The 12,478-nt window shown below is 41.3% G+C and overlaps 1 long non-coding RNA gene across 1 annotated transcript; it reads right to left on the bottom strand.

The window, feature by feature from the left end:
* Positions 1-1,035: 1,035 nt before the first annotated feature.
* LOC141728027 (uncharacterized) lies at positions 1,036-8,678 on the bottom strand. The gene is made up of 4 exons (XR_012578743.1): positions 8,612-8,678; positions 5,982-6,074; positions 3,854-3,926; positions 1,036-1,414 (listed from the first exon to the last, which is right to left on the bottom strand). It is a non-coding gene; the product is annotated as an uncharacterized LOC141728027 (long non-coding RNA).
* Positions 8,679-12,478: the final 3,800 nt, after the last annotated feature.

The following is a 12,478-nucleotide window of genomic DNA, read 5'->3' as shown; positions in this document are numbered from 1 at the left end:
AAAGCGTCCCGAGGCCAGGGCGTCGTGCAGGGGGGTGATCCCCTCACAGCCGGGGCCCCCGGGGTCATCCAGGGCGGCGCCGTGGGACAGCAGCAACCGCACGATCTCTGGGGAGAGAGAGGGAAAATCCTAAATGTGATCCTGATCCTGAATGGGATCCTGATCCTAAATGGGATCCTGATCCCCTCACAGCCGGGACTCCCGGGGTCATCAATGGAGGCTCTGTGGGACAGCAGCAACCGCACCAGCTCTGGGGAGGGAGAGAAAATCCTAAATGTGACCCTGATCCTAAATGTGACCCTGATCCTAAATGGGATCCTGATCCTAAATGGGATCCTAATTCCATTGCTGATCCCAATCCTGATCCCATTCCTGACCCCATTCCTGATCCCAATGCTGATCCCCTCACAGCCCGGACCCCCGGGGTCGTCAATGGCGGCTCCGTGGGACAGCAGCAACCGAACCAGCTCTGGGGAGGGAGAGAAAATCCTAAATGTGATCCTAAATGGGATCCCAATACTGATCCTAAATGTGATCCTGATCCTAAACCTGATCCTGATCCTGATCCCAATCCTGACCCCGTCACAGCCGGGGCCACCAGGGTCGTCCAGGGCGGCTCCATGGGACAGCAGCAAAAGCACGATCTCTGGGGAGGGAGAGAAATCCTAAATATGATCCTGATCCTGATCCTAAATGGGATCCTGATCCTGATCCTAAACGGGATTCTGATTGCATTCCTGAATGTGATCCTGATCCTAAACGGGATCCTGATCCTGACCCTGTCACAGCCGGGACCGCCGGGGTCATCCAGGGCGGCTCCGTGGGACAGCAGCAACCACACAATTTCTGGAGAGCTAAGTCCTAAATGTGGTCCTAATTCTGATCCTAAATGTGATCCTGGTCCTAAACGGGATCCTGATCCTGATCCTAAATGTGATCCCATTGCTGATCCCATTCCTGACCCCGTCACAGCCGGGGCCGCCAGGGTCATCAATGGCCACCCCGTGGGACAGCAGCAAAAGCACGATCTCTGGGGAGAGAGAGAAATCCTAAATGTGATCCTGATCCTGATCCTAAATGGGATCCTGATCCTAAATGGGATCCTAATCCTGATCCTAAATGTGATCCTAATTCCATTGCTGATCCCATTGCTGATCCCAATCCTGACCCCGTCACAGCCGGGGCCGCCACGGTCATCTATGGCAGCTCCGTGGGACAGCAGAAAACGAATGATCTCTGGGGATGGAGAGAAAAATCCTAAATGGGATCCTGATCCTAAATGGGATCCCGATCCTGATCCTAAATGGGATCCTGATCCTAAATGGGATCCTGATCCCAATCCTGACCCCGTCACAGCCGGGGCCGCCGGGGTCGTCCAGGGCGGCTCTGTGGGACAGCAGCAACCGCACGATCTCTGGGGAGGGAAAATCCCATTGCTAATCCTAAATGTGATCCTAAAAGTGATCCTGATCCCAATCTCCTTGCTGATCCCACTCCTGATCCCAATCCCAATCTTATCCTGACCCCGCTCCAGCAGCAGCCGCACAATCTCTGGGGAAGGGAAAAATTCCTGATCCCAATCCTGACCCTGGCCCTGATCCCACTGCTGATCCCAATCCCCATCCTGATCCTGATCCCAATCCCGATCCCGATCCTGACCCCAATCCTGATCCCAATCCTGATCCTAATCCCAACCCCACTGCTGATGCCGTTCCCAATCCCGATCCCATTTCTGATCCTGATCCCAATCCCATTCCCAGTCCTGATGCCACTCGCGATCCCAATCCCATTCCCCATCCCAATTCTGATCCTGACCCTGATCCCATTCCCAACCCCATTCCTGATCTCAATCCAAATCTCATTCCCAATCCTGATGCCATTTCTCATCTCAATCCCACTGCTGATCCCAATCCTGATCCCAATCCCATTCCTGATCCCAATCCTGATCCCGATCCCGATCCCATTGCTGATCCCACTCCAGCAGCAGCCGCAGGATCTCTGGGGATGGGAAAACTCTGATCCTGATCCCATTCCCGATCCCGATCCCAATCCAATTCCTGATCTCGATCCTGATCCCGATCCCATTCCAGATCCCGATCCCATTGCTTGATTCTGATCCTGATCCCGATCCCGATCCCATTGCTGATCCCAATCTTGATCCTGATCCTGATCCCATTGCTGATCCCAATCCCAATCCCGATCCCATTCCAGATCCCAATCCCATTCCAGATCCCGATCCCATTCCAGATCCCGATCCCATTCCCAATCCAGATCGCATTGCTGATCCCAATCCCAATCTAATTCCAATACCGATCCCATTGCTGATCCCAATCCCGATCCCGATCCCATTCCAGATCCCAATCTTGATCCTGATCCCATTGCTGATCCCAATCCCGATCCTGATCCCAATCCCAATCCCATTCCAGATCCCAATCCTGCTGCTGATCCCATTTCCGTTCCTGATCCCAATCCAATTCCCGACCCTGATCCCGATCCCATTGCTGATCCCAACCCCAACCCCAATCCCAATTCCTGGTTTCATTCCTAATCCCAATCCCTGACTGAATTCCTGATCCCATTCCAGATCCAAATCCCATTCCCAATCCTAATTCCTGATCCCAATCCAATTCCTAATCCCATTCCTGATCCCCATCCCAATCCCAAAAAATCCCCCAAAATCCTCCAAAAATCCTCCCCAAAAAATCCCCCCGAAAATTCCCAATAAATCCCAAAAAAAGCCTTAAAAATCTCCCAAAAAATCCCCCCAAAAGTACACTAAAATCACAAAAAAGTTTCAGCAAGTCCCTAAAAATTCCAAAAAAAATTCCCAAAAATTCCCCAAAATTCCCCATAAAATACCCCCAAAAAAGTCCCAAGATTTCCCTAAAAATCTCTGGAAAAAAAACCCCGAAAATACCTAAAACGTCCCTTAGAAATTCCCCCAAAACCTCCCAAATAAACACCCAAAAATCCCACAAAACCTCCCAAATAAGCACCCCAAAATCCCCCAAAAAATCCCAAATAAATCCCCCAAAACCACACAGATACTCCCCCATAAAAATGCAAAAAGAATCCTCAGAAATCCCCCCAAAACCCCTCCAAAAATTCCCAAAAAAATCCAAAAAAATACCCCCAAAAATTCCCAAAAAAATCGTCAAAAATCCCCCAGAAATCAACAAATAATTTACAAATTTTCCCCAAAAATTCCCAATAAATCCCAAAAAAATGCCCCCAAAAATTCCCAAAAAAATCCCAAAATATCCTCTAAATAATCCTCAAAAATCCCCAATAAATCCCCCAAAATCAATACAAAATTTACAATTTTTCCCCCAAAATTCCCAAAAAATCACAAACTATCCTCCAAAAACATCAAAAAAATCCTCAAAAATCCCCCAAAAATCAACAAAAAATTTACAATTTTTCCCCAAAAATCCAAAACAAAATGTCCTCGAAAATTCCCCAAAAATCCCAAAATATCCTCCAAAAAGCCCAAAAAAATTCCTCAAAAAATCCCCAATAAATCCCCCAAAAATCAACACAAAACTTACAAATTTTCCCCCAAAATTCCCAAAAAATCCCAAAAAAATTCCCAAAAAACCTCAAAATATCCTCCAAAAAAATCCTCAAAATTCCCCTAAAAATCCCCAAAAATCAATACAAAATTTACAATTTTTCCCCCAAAATTCCAAAAAATCCCAAAATATCCTCCAAAAACACCAAAAAAATCCTCAAAAATCCCCAATAAATCCCCCAAAAATCAACAAAAATCAATACAAAATTTACCAATTTTCCCCAAAAATTCCCAAAAATCCCAAATTTCCCAAAAATCCCCAAATTTTGGGAATTTGCTGACCCAGGTGTCCGTGGTTGGCGGCCTCGTGCAGGGGGGTCCAGCCCACGTAATCCCGGGGGTTGACGGGGTGACCCTGAAAAAAAAAAGCGATTTTTTTTGGGAATTTTGGGAAAAATTTGGGGATTTTTTTTTTGAAATTTTGGGGGATTTTTAGGAGAAATTGTCAAATTTTTTAAGGGGAATTTGTGGGATTTTGAGGGGAATTTTTAGTGGGAATTTGGGGATTTTTAAGGGGAATTTTGGGGTTTTGAGGGGAAATTTTCTGAATTTTGAGGGGAATTTTTAGAGGGGATTTTGCCGGGATTTTTGGGGGAAATTTTGGGATTTTGAGGTGAATTTTTAAAGGGAATTTTGCCGGAATTTTTAGGGGGAATTTGGGGATTTTTATGGGGAATTTTGGGATTTTGAGGGGAAATTTTCAGAAGTTTGACGGGAATTTTTAAAGGGAATTTCTTTAAAGGGAATTTTGCCGGAATTTTTAGGGCAAATTTTTAGGGGGAATTTTGCCGGAATTTTTGGTGAGAATTTGGGAATTTTTAAGGGAAATTTTGGGATTTTGAGGTGAATTTTTAAAGGGAATTTTGCCGGAATTTTTGGGGGGAATTTGGGGATTTTAAAGGGAAATTTTCAGAATTTTGAGGGGAATTTTTAGAGGGAATTTTGCTGGAATTTTTGGGGGATAATTTTGGGAATTTTTGAAGGGAATTTTTGGGAGGGGATTGTGGGAATTTTAAGGGGGAGTTTTGGGATTTTTTGGGGAATTTGGAGGGAAATTTTTCCTTTTTTGGGGAATTTTGGGATTTTTTTGAGAGGGAATTTTGGGATTTTCTGTGGGTGATCTTTAGGGGAATTTTTGAGAGGGAATTTTGCTACTTTTAGGGGAAGGTTTCTATTTTTGGACAAATTTTGGGGATTTTTGGAAGAGAAGTTTGTAAATTTTTGTGGGAAATTTGGGGTGAATTTTGGGGAAAATCTTTGGGATTTTTAGGTGGAGTTGGGGTGAATTTTAGGGAATTTTTAGGGGGAACTGTGATTTTTTTAAAGGGGAATTTGTGGGATTTTGAGGGGAATTTTTGGTGGGAATTTGGGGATTTTAAGGAAATTTTCAGAATTTTGAGGGGAATTCTTAGAGGGGATTTTGGGATGAATTTTAGGTAATTTTTAGGGAAATTGTGATTTTTTGGGGAATTTTTGGATTTTGAGAGGGAATTTCTATAGAGAATTTTAGGCCTTTGGCAGGAATTCTGGGGAACTTGAAAGGGGAATTTTGGGTGAAATTTTGGGAATTTTTGGGGAGGATTTTAGGATTTCGGGGGAAATTTGGGGCAAATTTTGGGAATTTTTGGGGAGGATTTTAGGATTTCGGGGAAATTTGGGGCAAATTTTGGGAATTTTTGGGGAGGATTTAGGATTTCGGGGGAAATTTGGGGCAAATTTTGGAATTTTTGGGGAGGATTTTAGGATTTTGGGAATTTTGGGGCAAATTTGGGAATTTTTGGGGAGGATTTTAGGATTTCGGGGGAAATTTGGGGCAAATTTTGGGAATTTTTGGGGAGGATTTTAGGATTTTGGGAATATTTGGGGCAAATTTTGGGAATTTTTGGGGAGGATTTTAGGATTTCGGGGAAATTTGGGGCAAATTTTGGGAATTTTTGGGGAGGATTTTAGGATTTCGGGGAAATTTGGGAGGGAATTTTTGGGGTGAATTTTGGGGCAAATGTTGGGAATTTTTTGGGGGAAATTTGTGAGGAAATTTTGGGGAAAATTTAGGAGGGAGTTTGGGGAGTTTTACGGGAATTTTGGGGGAGATTTTGGGGAGAATTTTAGGAGAAAATTTGGGGGATTTTTGGGTGAATTCGGAGCAAATTTTGGGAATTTTTGGGGGAAATTTGGGAGGGAATTTGGGGGATTTTTAGGAGAATTTTGGGGCAAATTTTGGGGTGAATCTTGGGATTTTTGGGGAAATTTGGGGGCAATTTTAAGATTTTGGGGAAATTTGGGAGGAAATTTGGGGATTTTTAGGGGAATTTTTGTGGAGAACTTTAGGATTTTCGGGGGTGTATTTTGGGGTAAATTTTCCGTATTTTTGGGGTGAATTTTGGGATTTTTGGGAGATTTTTGCCCTCACCTGCTGCAGGTACTGGCGAACCCTCCTGGCGTCGCCGTCGATGCAGGCGCGGTGCAGGGCGGTCTCGCCCTTCGCATTCCGGCGCTGCCACTGCTGAAATTTGGATATTCCCCAATTTTCCACAATTTTCCAGGCTGAAAATTCAGCAATTCCCACCTGGGAGAGGCTCCCCAAAAAATCCCAGAGATTTTGGGGGATTCTGAGGCTTTTTGGGCTCCAAAATTGAATTTTTGGAGATTTTTCCCCTGAATTTTGGAGACTTTTTACCCCAATTTTAAGGATTTTACCCCAGTTTTTATTATTTTCCATAATTTTATTTTTGGGGGTTTTTTTCCCTGAATGTTTGGGGATTTTTTAGGGATTTTTCTCTCAAATTTTCAGTATCTAACCAACGTTTTTGGGCTCTTTCTCAAATTTTTAAGGATATTTCCTCAGTTTTTGGATTTTTTTTCCTAATTTTGGGGAGATTTTCCCCTAAATTTTTGGAATTATCAAGGGTGGAATTTAGGAATTCTCACCTGGGACAGGCACCCAAAAAATTCCATGGATTTTAGGGGACTCTGATGCATTTTAGGCTCCAAAATTGAATTTTTGGAGATTTTTCCCCTGAATTTTGGAGATTTTTTACCCCCAATTTTTAAAGATTCCCCCCAGTTTGGGGAATTTTATTTGAATTTTTGGGATTTTACTCAAATTCTGGAATCTTCCCAAAAAATGTTGGGATTTCCACCAGTTTTTGGGGATTTTATTCAATTTTTTTTTTATTTTCCCAATTTTTGGGATTTTTACTCCATTTTTTGGGATTTCCCCCAGATTTTCACGATCTCACCATAATTTTTGGATATTTCCCCAATTTTTAAGGATTTTACCCAAATTTTTGAGTATTTTATCCCAATTTTTAAATTTTCCCCTGAATTTTGGGGATTTTATTCAATTTTTAGGGATTTTTTTTTCCCAATTTTAAGGATTTTACTCCATTTTTAAAATTTTTTTCCCCAATTTCTTTTTTTTCTGAATTTTTGGAGATGTTTTCTGATTTTTTTGGGATTTTTCTCCAATTTTTTTCATTTATATTCAAACGATTTTCCCAAAACCTTACCACCTATTTCTCACTAGGTAACTCATTTTTTTGGGATTTTCTTAAATTTTTGGGATCTTTCCCCTAATTTTGGGAGGATTTACCCCAATTTTTAAGGATATTTCCTCAGTTTTTGGGATTTTTGCCCAATTTTTGGGATTTTTTTTTTCCTAATTTTGGGGGATTTTCCCCTAAATTTGTGGAATTTTAGGAATTCCCACCTGGGAGAGGTTCCCCAAAAATTCCAGGGGTTTTTGGGGATTCTGATGCATTTTAAGCTCCAAAATTTGAATTTTTGGGGAATTTTTTTGGGAATTTTTTGGATTTTCCCAGAATTTTCAGTTTCTAACACAAATTTTGAGGATTTTACCCCAATTTTTGGGATCTTCCCCCGAATTTTCTGGATTTCGCCCCAATTATTTTGGGGGATTTCAGGGAGATTGGGGAAATTCAGGGGAATTTTTGGGATTTTTGGGGAATTTCAGGAAAAATTAATGGGATTTGGGGAATGTTGAGAATTTTTATGGGGATTTTGGGGGGGAAATTTGGGATTTTTAAGGGGATTTTGGGGGGAATTTTGGGTGGGAATTTTGCGAATTTTTATGGGGAATTTTGAGAATTTTTGCAGGGATTTTGGGGAGGGAATTTTGTGATTTTTTATGGGGAATTTTGGGATTTATGAGGGGGAATTTTGCGAAATTTTATGGGGAATTTTGGATTTGGGGGGGAATTTTGAGATTTTTACGGAGATTTTGGGGAGGGAATTTTGGGTTTTTAATGGGAATTTTGTGGGATTTTTGGGAGGGAATTTTGTGAATTTTTATGGGGAATTTTGGGATTTTTGGGGGGAATTTTGAGATTTTTACGGAGATTTTGGGGAGGAATTTTGGGTTTTTAATGGGAATTTTGTGGGATTTTTGGGAGGGAATTTTGTGAATTTTTATGGGGAATTTTGGGATTTTGGGGGGGAATTTTGAGATTTTTACGGAGATTTTGGGGAGGGAATTTTGGGTTTTTAATGGGAATTTTGGGGGGAATTTTGGGAGGGAATTTGGAAGGAAATTTTATGGATTTTTGGGGAAGTTTCGGGGGATTTTGTGGGATTTTTGGGAGGGAATTTTGTGAATTTTTATGGGGAATTTTGGGATTTTTTATGGGGGATTTTGAGAATTTTTTGCAGGGATTTTTGGAAGGGAATTTTGGGTTTTTAATGGGGAATTTTGAGATTTTTGCGGGGAATTTTGGGGGAATTTTGGGTTTTTAATGGGATTTTGGAGGGAATTTGGAAGGAAATTTTATGGATTTTTGGGGGAAGTTTCGGGGGGATTTTGTGGGAGTTTTGGGAGGGAATTTTGTGAATTTTTATGGGGAATTTTGGGATTTTAATGGGGATTTTGGGGGAATTTTGGGAGGGAATTTCGTGAATTTTTATAGGGAATTTTGGATTTTTTATGGGGGATTTTTGAGATTTTTGCGGGGATTTTTGGGATGGATTTTTGGTTTTTTAATGGGGATTTTGGGGGGAATTTTGGCATTTTTGGGGCGTCCCCACCTTGTTTCTTTGGCGCCTCCCGGGGACACTTTTGGGGTAACCCTCGAGCTCCTCGTCCTCATCCTCTGCAAAAATCCCAAAATTGCCCCAAAATGCCCCAAAATTCCCTTAAATCCCAAAATCTCTCCACAAAATCCCAAAAATCCTCCTAAAATTCCCCCAAAATCTCCCAAAATTGCCCCTAAATCCCCCAAAACCTCCCCTAAATTCCCTCAAAATCCACCCTAAAATTCCATTAAAATTCCCAAAAATCTCACTAAAAGTCGACCAAAATTCCCCTTAAACCCCAAAACCTCCCTAAATTTCCAAAATTTCACTTAAATCCCAAAAATTCCCCAAAATCTTTAAAAATTCCCCTTAAATCCCCCAAAATTCCCTTTAAATCCCCTAAAATCCCCCCAAAAAAATCTCACAAAATCCCCCAAAAATCCCCAAACTTCCCAAAATTCTCCCCAAAAATCCCCTTAAAATCCTTAAATTCTCCAAATCCCTTAAAATCCCCCAAAACCCCAAAATCCCCCCTAAAATCCCCTTTAAATTTCCCCAAATCCCCCTAAAAATCCCCCAAATTCCTAAAAATCCCCCAAATCCTCCCTAAATCCCCCTTAAAATCCCCAAAACCCCCAAAAATTCCCCCTAAAATTCCCCAAATTCTCTTTAACCCCCCCAAAACCTCCCAAATTTCCCCCCCAAAAATTCCCTTTAATTCCCCTTATAATCCCCTAAAACCCCAAAATTCCCCTGAAATCACCCAAAACCTCCCCAAATTTCCCTCGAAATTCCCCAAATCTTCCTCAAATCCTCCAAAATCCCTTGAAATCCCCAAATGCTCCTCAAATGTGCCCAAAATTCCCAAAAAATCCCAGAATCCTCCCCAAAATTCTCTTTAAAGCCCCAAAATTCCTTGAAATGCCCCAAATCCTCAAAATTTCCTTTTAATTCCCCAAATTCCCCAAAAATCCCCCAAGATTCCCTTAAAACCCCCCAAAATTCCCTTTAAATCCCCAAAAATTCCCTTTAAATCCCCTAAAATCCCTAAACCCCCCCCCAAAAATTCCCTTGAAATCCCCCAAAATTCCCTTTAAATTCCCCAAATGCTCCTCAAATTTGCCCAAAATTCCCTTTAAATTCCAGGATTCTCCCAAAATCCCCTTTAAATGCCCAAATCCCCAAAATCCCCCCAAACTTCCCTTAAATCCCCTAAAATCCCTTTAAATCCCCCCAAATTTCCGCAAAAAATCCCCTTTAAATTCCCAAACTCCAAAATCCCCCCAAAATTGGCTTTTCATCCCTTTAAATTCCCCAAATCCCCCAAAAAAGCCCCAAAATTCCCTTTAAAGCCCCAAAATTCCCTTGAAATGCCCCAAATCCTCAAAATTTCCCTTTAATTCCCCAAATCCCCCAAAAACCCCCAAAATTCCCCTAAAACCTCCCAAATTCCTTTAAATCCCCTTTAAATCCCCCAAAAATTCCCTTTAAATTCCCTTTAAATCCCCCCAAATTCCCTTTAAACCCCAGAATCCTCCCAGAATTCCCTTGAAATGCCCCAAATCCTCAAAATTTCCCTTTATTTCCCCAAAATTCCCCTAAACCCCCCAAAATTCCCTTTAAATCCCCTAAAATCCTCCCAAAATATCTCCCAAAATCCCCCCAAAAATCCCTTGAAATCCCCCAAAATTCCCTTTAAATCCCCCAAAATCCCCCAAAAATCTCCAAAATCCCCCCAAAAATCCCCTTTAAATCCCTCCAAAATTCCCTTAAATCCCCAAAATCCCCCAAAAATCTCCCAAAATCCCCCCAAAAATCCCCTTTAAATCCCTCCAAAATTCCCTTTAAATCCCCAAAAAAATCTCCCAAAATCCCCCCAAAAATCCCCTTGAAATCCCCCCAAAATTCCCTTTAAATCCCCCAAATGCTCCTCAAAATTTGCCCAAAATTCCTTTAAATTCCAGGATTCTCCCAAAAGTCCCCTTTAAATGCCCCAAAATCTCCTTTAAATTCCCAAATCCCCCAAAATCCCCCAAAACCCCTTTTAAATCCCCAAGTCCCCCAAAATCCCCCAACATCCCCTGAAAATTCCCTTTAAATCCCCCAAAACTCCCCTTGAAATCCCCAAAATTCCCCCTAAAAATCCCCAAATCCCCCCACAAAAATTCCCAAAATTCACCTTAAATCCCCTTTTAACCCCCGCAAAACCCCTTTAAATCCCCAAATTGCCCCAAAATCCCCCAAAAATCCCCCAAAAATCCCCTTGAAATCCCAAAAATCTCCCAAAATATCCCCTTTAAATGCCCAAAAATCCCCTTTAAATGCCCCAAAAAATCCCCTTTAAATGCCCCAAAAATCCCCTTTAAATGCCCCAAAAAATCCCCTTTTAATGCCCCAAAAAATCCACTTTAAATGCCCCAAAAATCCCCTTTAAATGCCCCAAAAATCCACTTTAATGCCCCAAAAAATCCCCTTTAAATGCCCCAAAAATCCCCTTTAAATGCCCCAAAAAATCACTTTAAATGCCCCAAAAATCTCCTTTAAATGCCCAAAAAATCCCCTTTTAATGCCCCAAAAATCCCTTTAAATGCCCCAAAAATCCCTTTAAATGCCCCAAAAATCCACTTTAAATGCCCAAAAAATCCCCTTTTAAATGCCCCAAAAATCCCCTTTAAATGCCCAAAAATCCCCTTTAAATGCCCCAAAAATCCCCTTTAAATGCCCAAAAATCCCCTTTAAATGCCCCAAAAATCCCCTTTAAATGCCCCAAAAAATCCACTTTAAATGCCCCAAAAAATCCACTTTAAATGCCCCAAAAATCCACTTTAAATGCCCCAAAAAATCCACTTTAAATGCCCCAAAAATGCCCTTTAAATGCCCCAAAAATCCACTTTAAATGCCCCAAAAAATCCACTTTAAATGCCCCAAAAATCCCCTTAAATGCCCCAAAAAATCCCTTTAATGCCCCAAAAAATCCCTTTTAATGCCCCAAAAATCCCCTTTTAATGCCCCAAAAAATCCCCTTTAAATGCCCCAAAAATCCACTTTAAATGCCCCAAAAATCCACTTTAAATGCCCCAAAAATCCCTTTAATGCCCCAAAAAATCCCCTTTAAATGCCCCAAAAAATCCCCTTTAAATGCCCCAAAAATCCCCTTTAAATGCCCAAAAATCCACTTTAAATGCCCAAAAAATCCCCTTTAAATGCCCAAAAAATCCACTTTAAATGCCCCAAAAATCCACTTTAAATGCCCCAAAAATCCCTTTAAATGCCCCAAAAATCCCCTTTTAATGCCCCAAAAAATCCCCTTTAAATGCCCCAAAAATCCCCTTTAAATGCCCCAAAAATCCCCTTTAAATGCCCCAAAAAATCCACTTTAAATGCCCAAAAATCCCCTTTAAATGCCCCAAAAATCCACTTTAAATGCCCAAAAAATCCCCTTTAATGCCCCAAAAAATCCCTTTAAATGCCCCAAAAAATCCCCTTTAAATGCCCCAAAAATCCCCTTTAAATGCCCCAAAAAATCCACTTTAAATGCCCCAAAAATCCCCTTTTAATGCCCCAAAAATCCCCTTTAAATGGCCCAAAAATCCCTTTAAATGCCCCAAAAAATCCACTTTAAATGCCCCAAAAAATCCACTTTAAATGCCCCAAAAATCCACTTTAAATGCCCCAAAAAATCCACTTTAAATGCCCCAAAAAATCCACTTTAAATGCCCAAAAATCCACTTTAAATGCCCCAAAAAATCCCCTTTTAATGCCCCAAAAATCCCCTTTTAATGCCCCAAAAATCCCCTTTAAATGCCCCAAAAATCCCTTTAAATGCCCAAAAAATCCCTTTAAATGCCCCAAAAAATCCCCTTTAAATGCCCCAAAAAT

Source organism: Zonotrichia albicollis, unplaced genomic scaffold (assembly GCF_047830755.1).
Source record: "Zonotrichia albicollis isolate bZonAlb1 unplaced genomic scaffold, bZonAlb1.hap1 Scaffold_83, whole genome shotgun sequence".
NCBI lineage: Eukaryota > Metazoa > Chordata > Aves > Passeriformes > Passerellidae > Zonotrichia > Zonotrichia albicollis.
Note: the sequence above shows the minus strand (reverse complement) of the source record. Positions and strands in the feature narration are given on the sequence as shown.